The 7500-nt window shown below is 54.3% G+C and overlaps 2 non-coding genes and 1 pseudogene across 2 annotated transcripts; all 3 read left to right on the top strand.

Moving 5' to 3' along the window:
• Window positions 1-3547: 3547 nt before the first annotated feature.
• LOC126313510 (small subunit ribosomal RNA) lies at window positions 3548-5440 on the top strand. The gene has a single exon (XR_007555197.1). It is a non-coding gene; the product is annotated as a small subunit ribosomal RNA (ribosomal RNA).
• Window positions 5441-5807: 367 nt separating this feature from the next.
• Window positions 5808-5962, top strand: LOC126313454 (5.8S ribosomal RNA). The gene has a single exon (XR_007555148.1). It is a non-coding gene; the product is annotated as a 5.8S ribosomal RNA (ribosomal RNA).
• Window positions 5963-6150: 188 nt separating this feature from the next.
• The window catches only part of LOC126313618 (large subunit ribosomal RNA), a 3058-nt pseudogene continuing 1708 nt past the window's right edge, over window positions 6151-7500 (top strand).

Genomic DNA, 7500 nt, shown 5'->3' with positions numbered 1-7500 from the left:
ATCTGACGGTGACTCAGGCATCCGCGTACTGCCACCACTATCCACCCCCCCCTCTCTCTGCCCCCCTTCCCACACAATACCAAATTTAACCAACTTTATCGCTTAACCTAACTGTGGCTGTACCAGATTATCGCTTAACCTAACTGTGGCTGTACCAGATTATCGCTTAACCTAACTGTGGCTGTACCAGATTATCGCTTAACCTAACTGTGGCTGTACCACATTATCGCTTAACCTAACTGTGGCTGTACCACATTATCGCTTAACCTAACTGTGGTTGTACCACATTATCGCTTAACCTAACTGTGGTTGTACCACATTATCGCTTAACCTAACTGTGGTTGTACCACATTATCGTTTAACCTAACTGTGGTTGTACCACATTATCGCTTAACCTAACTGTGGTTGTACCACATTATCGCTTAACCTAACTGTGGTTGTACCACATTATCGCTTAACCTAACTGTGGTTGTACCACATTATCGCTTAACCTAACTGTGGTTGTACCACATTATCGCTTAACCTAACTGTGGTTGTACCACATTATCGCTTAACCTAACTGTGGTTGTACCACATTATCGCTTAACCTAACTGTGGTTGTACCACATTATCGCTTAACCTAACTGTGGTTGTACCACATTATCGCTTAACCTAACTGTGGTTGTACCACATTATCGCTTAACCTAACTGTGGTTGTACCACATTATCGCTTAACCTAACTGTGGTTGTACCACATTATCGCTTAACCTAACTGTGGTTGTACCACATTATCGCTTAACCTAACTGTGGTTGTACCACATTATCGCTTAACCTAACTGTGGTTGTACCACATTATCCCTTAACCTAACTCAAGTTGTCCCTTAACCTAACTCAAGTTGTCCTTTAACCTAACTCAAGTTGTCCCTTAACCTAACTCAAGTTGTCCCTTAACCTAACTCAAGTTGTCCCTTAACCTAACTCAAGTTGTCCCTTAACCTAACTCAAGTTGTCCCTTAACCTAACTCAAGTTGTCCCTTAACCTAACTCAAGTTGTCCCTTAACCTAACTCAAGTTGTCCCTTAACCTAACTCAAGTTGTCCCTTAACCTAACTCAAGTTGTCCCTTAACCTAACTCAAGTTGTCCCTTAACCTAACTCAAGTTGTCCCTTAACCTAACTCAAGTTGTCCCTTAACCTAACTCAAGTTGTCCCTTAACCTAACTCAAGTTGTCCCTTAACCTAACTCAAGTTGTCCCTTAACCTAACCCACGTTGTCCCTTAACCTAACCCACGTTGTCCCTTAACCTAACTCAAGTTGTCCCTTAACCTAACCCACGTTGTCCCTTAACGTAACCCACGTTGTCCCTTAACCTAACTCAAGTTGTCCCTTAACCTAACCCACGTTGTCCCTTAACCTAACCCACGTTGTCCCTTAACCTAACCCACGTTGTCCCTTAACCTAACCCACGTTGTCCCTTAACCTAACCCACGTTGTCCCTTAACCTAACCCACGTTGTCCCTTAACCTAACCCACGTTGTCCCTTAACCTAACCCACGTTGTCCCTTAACCTAACCCACGTTGTCCTTAACCTAACCCACGTTGTCCCTTAACCTAACCCACGTTGTCCCTTAACCTAACCCACGTTGTCCCTTAACCTAACCCACGTTGTCCCTTAACCTAACCCACGTTGTCCCTTAACCTAACCCACGTTGTCCCTTAACCTAACCCACGTTGTCCCTTAACCTAACCCACGTTGTCCCTTTGCCTAACATAGTTCACTGCTCGGAATCTCTGGTGTCGTTGTTATCCTCATGTAGATGTCTTGCGAGTGTTGCTTACTTTCCACATATTCCCGCTATCCACTGTCAATTGTACTGCAATAGGACTATATCGCCCCCCCCCCCCCCTCTCTGTCCTCTCAAGCTGGTCGGTCTGGCGTTTGAGTGTTAAATGAGCCTCGCAGCTGTTCAGTTGCATTCAGATGTCGACGCCCTCAGTGTACGTCGTGGTATGGTCTGTGTCCATTGTCCGCTGATGTCGTACGCGTAACCCACACGCTGTACCGATCATCGGTCGTTACGTACAGAGTGAAGTAGTGTGATACGTGTGACCGTACGCTGGCTGTGCCCAACGGTGTCGAATCTCAATTTCCATATGTTGTGCTCGATGCTACTTGTCTCGTCTCCTAATAACAGCTAGGTTGCACTGTGGTACGCCGTAGAGGCGTGTGGGAGGAACGTACGAACGCATTGTATGTCACCCTGGGTCGCTGGGGGTGGTGGTGCGGTGAGTCAAGTCAAGTCAAGTCAGGTCAGGTCAGGTCAGCGTGAGCCGTCTGATGTAGTGACGCGTGTATTCCGACTTTGTCGTATTGCCTCACACAAAGTGCTACCCTGGTGGACCGCGTTCCATATCTGGGACATGCCGCAGATGCCGGTTGACAGTGGATCGCGGAAGGGACATCGCATACGTGCGCGGGCCACCTTCCACGTGTTCTCTTCTGCACATGTCGCAGTGTGTATGTGGTCTGATGTAGCGTGTCGTGACACATGACATCCTGGCATGCAAGAATTGTTGAATTCGCAAATGTAGGTGGACATCTACGTTTACTGCCCAAGATACGCAAATGAACTGGAAATCCGTTGTTGAGCGGTTGTTCACGCTGGAGGTGAATCTGTGATGGCGACGATCGGTACAGCTATTAACCGGTTGTTTCAGCGGTACCCGCCACATCCACACACGTGACTAGGCCCCATGTGGGTATGAAGCGATACGCGGCGGTGGCTTGGTGGGACTGTTCCCGGCCAGTGAAGGGGGGCCGCCCGGCGTGTTGGCCGCGCGCTGCGTGGGCGCACGCGCAACAGGCGGCTGGTGGGGGGCGCCGAGTGGCAGGAGCGCCAGCCGACGGGCCCGGCAGGCGGCGCAGCTACGCTGCGGCGCACCCTGCACGCGGCGCCTGGCGGCCAAAGTTGGTTCAGCCGAGCCCGGTGCGAAGCGCGGTGGACATCTGCAGTGTGCTGGTCTGATTGAGGACTGTGTGCGTTGAGGATGCGCCGCCGCCTGGCACTCGGCGCCGCGACGCCGTCTGCTGCTCGGTCGCCCCAGCGGTTCTCGCAGGTGGTTTGTATCGCAGTTGTGCGGACGTGTTGGCGCGTGCGCTGTGCTGGGAGAGTTCGCTTCTGCACCCAAGTGGGGCTTTGCCCTTGTGTGGCGCTGGCGTTGGAGCTGCCGGTCACCATAGGTGGCGCGTGTTGTCTCCCGCCGGCAATGCCACGACAGCACGCTCCCGGGCCTCTGTCGGCAGCGGCAAGCTCAGTTGGGAGCAAGGGTGTTCGCACTAAAACCGTCTACTCGCCTAACTCCGGGCGATTGCGCCTCTCTCGAAACCGACCAAGTACCTAGGACGGCGCTGCGCGCCACCGGGACCTGAGAGGGTTTCGAGGTGTATCGTGCAGGGGAGCTCGGCCTCCTCCTGTTTGCAGAATAATTGAGCGGACGCTTGCGTGTTCGCGCGGGCCCCCGGGACACACTCCCGGGCGGCCGGCTGCTCAGCTCTAGTTGACGCAGCTCCCTGGTTGATCCTGCCAGTAGTCATATGCTTGTCTCAAAGATTAAGCCATGCATGTCTCAGTACAAGCCGCATTAAGGTGAAACCGCGAATGGCTCATTAAATCAGTTATGGTTCCTTAGATCGTACCCACGTTACTTGGATAACTGTGGTAATTCTAGAGCTAATACATGCAAACAGAGTCCCGACCAGAGATGGAAGGGACGCTTTTATTAGATCAAAACCAATCGGATTGGCTTGTCTGGTCCGTTTGCCTTGGTGACTCTGAATAACTTTGGGCTGATCGCACGGTCCTCGTACCGGCGACGCATCTTTCAAATGTCTGCCTTATCAACTGTTGATGGTAGGTTCTGCGCCTACCATGGTTGTAACGGGTAACGGGGAATCAGGGTTCGATTCCGGAGAGGGAGCCTGAGAAACGGCTACCACATCCAAGGAAGGCAGCAGGCGCGCAAATTACCCACTCCCGGCACGGGGAGGTAGTGACGAAAAATAACGATACGGGACTCATCCGAGGCCCCGTAATCGGAATGAGTACACTTTAAATCCTTTAACGAGTATCTATTGGAGGGCAAGTCTGGTGCCAGCAGCCGCGGTAATTCCAGCTCCAATAGCGTATATTAAAGTTGTTGCGGTTAAAAAGCTCGTAGTTGGATTTGTGTCCCACGCTGTTGGTTCACCGCCCGTCGGTGTTTAACTGGCATGTATCGTGGGACGTCCTGCCGGTGGGGCGAGCCGAAGGGGTGCTTTCGCGTCCCGAGGCGGACCCCGTTTAAATCCTACCAGGGTGCTCTTTGTTGAGTGTCTCGGTGGGCCGGCACGTTTACTTTGAACAAATTAGAGTGCTTAAAGCAGGCAAGCCCGCCTGAATACTGTGTGCATGGAATAATGGAATAGGACCTCGGTTCTATTTTGTTGGTTTTCGGAACCCGAGGTAATGATTAATAGGGACAGGCGGGGGCATTCGTATTGCGACGTTAGAGGTGAAATTCTTGGATCGTCGCAAGACGAACAGAAGCGAAAGCATTTGCCAAGTATGTTTTCATTAATCAAGAACGAAAGTTAGAGGTTCGAAGGCGATCAGATACCGCCCTAGTTCTAACCATAAACGATGCCAGCCAGCGATCCGCCGCAGTTCCTCCGATGACTCGGCGGGCAGCCTCCGGGAAACCAAAGCTTTTGGGTTCCGGGGGAAGTATGGTTGCAAAGCTGAAACTTAAAGGAATTGACGGAAGGGCACCACCAGGAGTGGAGCCTGCGGCTTAATTTGACTCAACACGGGAAACCTCACCAGGCCCGGACACCGGAAGGATTGACAGATTGATAGCTCTTTCTTGATTCGGTGGGTGGTGGTGCATGGCCGTTCTTAGTTGGTGGAGCGATTTGTCTGGTTAATTCCGATAACGAACGAGACTCTAGCCTGCTAACTAGTCGCGTGACATCCTTCGTGCTGTCAGCGATTACTTTTCTTCTTAGAGGGACAGGCGGCTTCTAGCCGCACGAGATTGAGCAATAACAGGTCTGTGATGCCCTTAGATGTTCTGGGCCGCACGCGCGCTACACTGAAGGAATCAGCGTGTCTTCCTAGGCCGAAAGGTCGGGGTAACCCGCTGAACCACCTCCGTGCTAGGGATTGGGGCTTGCAATTGTTCCCCATGAACGAGGAATTCCCAGTAAGCGCGAGTCATAAGCTCGCGTTGATTACGTCCCTGCCCTTTGTACACACCGCCCGTCGCTACTACCGATTGAATGATTTAGTGAGGTCTTCGGACTGGTACGCGGCATCGACTCTGTCGTTGCCGATGCTACCGGAAAGATGACCAAACTTGATCATTTAGAGGAAGTAAAAGTCGTAACAAGGTTTCCGTAGGTGAACCTGCGGAAGGATCATTACCGACTAGACTGCATGTCTTTCGATGTGCGTGTCGTGTCGCGCAACACGCTACCTGTACGGCAGTGGCCGTGCGCCGCGTGCGGAACCACACGTGCCTCTCAAAACTAGCGGAAGTGTTGTTGTTGTTGTTGTGTGGTACGAGCGCTGAAGCCCTGGAGCGGCTGGCCTGCGGTACGTGGCGCCTGGCGCCGGTTTTGAATGACGTTCGCCCGAGTGCCTGTCCGCTCCGGTGTGGAGCCGTACGACGCCCATCGGCTGTGAGGCCGTTGGACACAAAAAAATAGTGGAACAGGGGCCGTCAGACGCCTCAGTCCCGCAAATGCTACTGTCTTGAAAGAGACAGTGGGAGACTGAAAAGGAAAAGATCACCCAGGACGGTGGATCACTCGGCTCGTGGGTCGATGAAGAACGCAGCAAATTGCGCGTCGACATGTGAACTGCAGGACACATGAACATCGACGTTTCGAACGCACATTGCGGTCCATGGATTCCGTTCCCGGGCCACGTCTGGCTGAGGGTCGGCTACGTATACTGAAGCGCGCGGCGTTTGTCCCGCTTCGGAGACGTGGGAGTGTCGTGGTCGCCTGTGTGGCCGGCCGCGTCTCCTTAAACGTGCGATGCGCGCCCGTCGCCTGGCGGTTCGCATACCGGTACTTTCTCGGTAGCGTGCACAGCCGGCTGGCGGTGTGGCGTGCGACACCTCGTACAACGACCTCAGAGCAGGCGAGACTACCCGCTGAATTTAAGCATATTACTAAGCGGAGGAAAAGAAACTAACAAGGATTCCCCCAGTAGCGGCGAGCGAACAGGGAAGAGTCCAGCACCGAACCCCGCAGGCTGCCGCCTGTCGTGGCATGTGGTGTTTGGGAGGGTCCACTACCCCGACGCCTCGCGCCGAGCCCAAGTCCAACTTGAATCAGGCCACGGCCCGTAGAGGGTGCCAGGCCCGTAGCGGCCGGTGCGAGCGTCGGCGGGACCTCTCCTTCGAGTCGGGTTGCTTGAGAGTGCAGCTCCAAGTGGGTGGTAAACTCCATCTGAGACTAAATATGACCACGAGACCGATAGCGAACAAGTACCGTGAGGGAAAGTTGAAAAGAACTTTGAAGAGAGAGTTCAAAAGTACGTGAAACCGTTCTGGGGTAAACGTGAGAAGTCCGAAAGGTTGAACGGGTGAGATTCACGCCCATCCGGCCACTGGCCCCCGCCCTCGGCAGATGGGGCCGGCCGCCCGCGCGGAGCAATCCGCGGCGGGGTCGTGTCCGGTTGCCTTTCCACTCGCCGCGGGGTGGGGCCGTTCCGGTGTGCGGTGGGCCGCACTTCTCCCCTAGTAGGACGTCGCGACCCGCTGGGTGCCGGCCTACGGCCCGGGTGCGCAGCCTGTCCTTCCGCGGGCCTCGGTTCGCGTCTGTTGGGCAGAGCCCCGGTGTCCTGGCTGGCTGCTCGGCGGTATATCTGGAGGAGTCGATTCGCCCCTTTGGGCGCTCGGGCTCCCGGCAAGCGCGCGCGGTTCTTCCCGGATGACGGACCTACCTGGCCCGGCCCCGGACCCGCGCCGCTGTTGGCTCGGGATGCTCTCGGGCGGAATAATCGCTCCCGTCAGCGGCGCTTCAGCTTTGGACAATTTCACGACCCGTCTTGAAACACGGACCAAGGAGTCTAACATGTGCGCGAGTCATTGGGCTGTACGAAACCTAAAGGCGTAATGAAAGTGAAGGTCTCGCCTTGCGCGGGCCGAGGGAGGATGGGGCTTCCCCGCCCTTCACGGGGCGGCGGCCTCCGCACTCCCGGGGCGTCTCGTCCTCATTGCGAGGTGAGGCGCACCTAGAGCGTACACGTTGGGACCCGAAAGATGGTGAACTATGCCTGGCCAGGACGAAGTCAGGGGAAACCCTGATGGAGGTCCGTAGCGATTCTGACGTGCAAATCGATCGTCGGAGCTGGGTATAGGGGCGAAAGACTAATCGAACCATCTAGTAGCTGGTTCCCTCCGAAGTTTCCCTCAGGATAGCTGGTACTCGTACGAGTCTCATCCGGTAAAGCGAATGATTAGAGGCCTTGG

The sequence above is a fragment of the Schistocerca gregaria genome, unplaced genomic scaffold (assembly GCF_023897955.1).
Source record: "Schistocerca gregaria isolate iqSchGreg1 unplaced genomic scaffold, iqSchGreg1.2 ptg000483l, whole genome shotgun sequence".
NCBI classification, from domain to species: Eukaryota; Metazoa; Arthropoda; class Insecta; order Orthoptera; family Acrididae; genus Schistocerca; species Schistocerca gregaria.
Note: the sequence above shows the minus strand (reverse complement) of the source record. Positions and strands in the feature narration are given on the sequence as shown.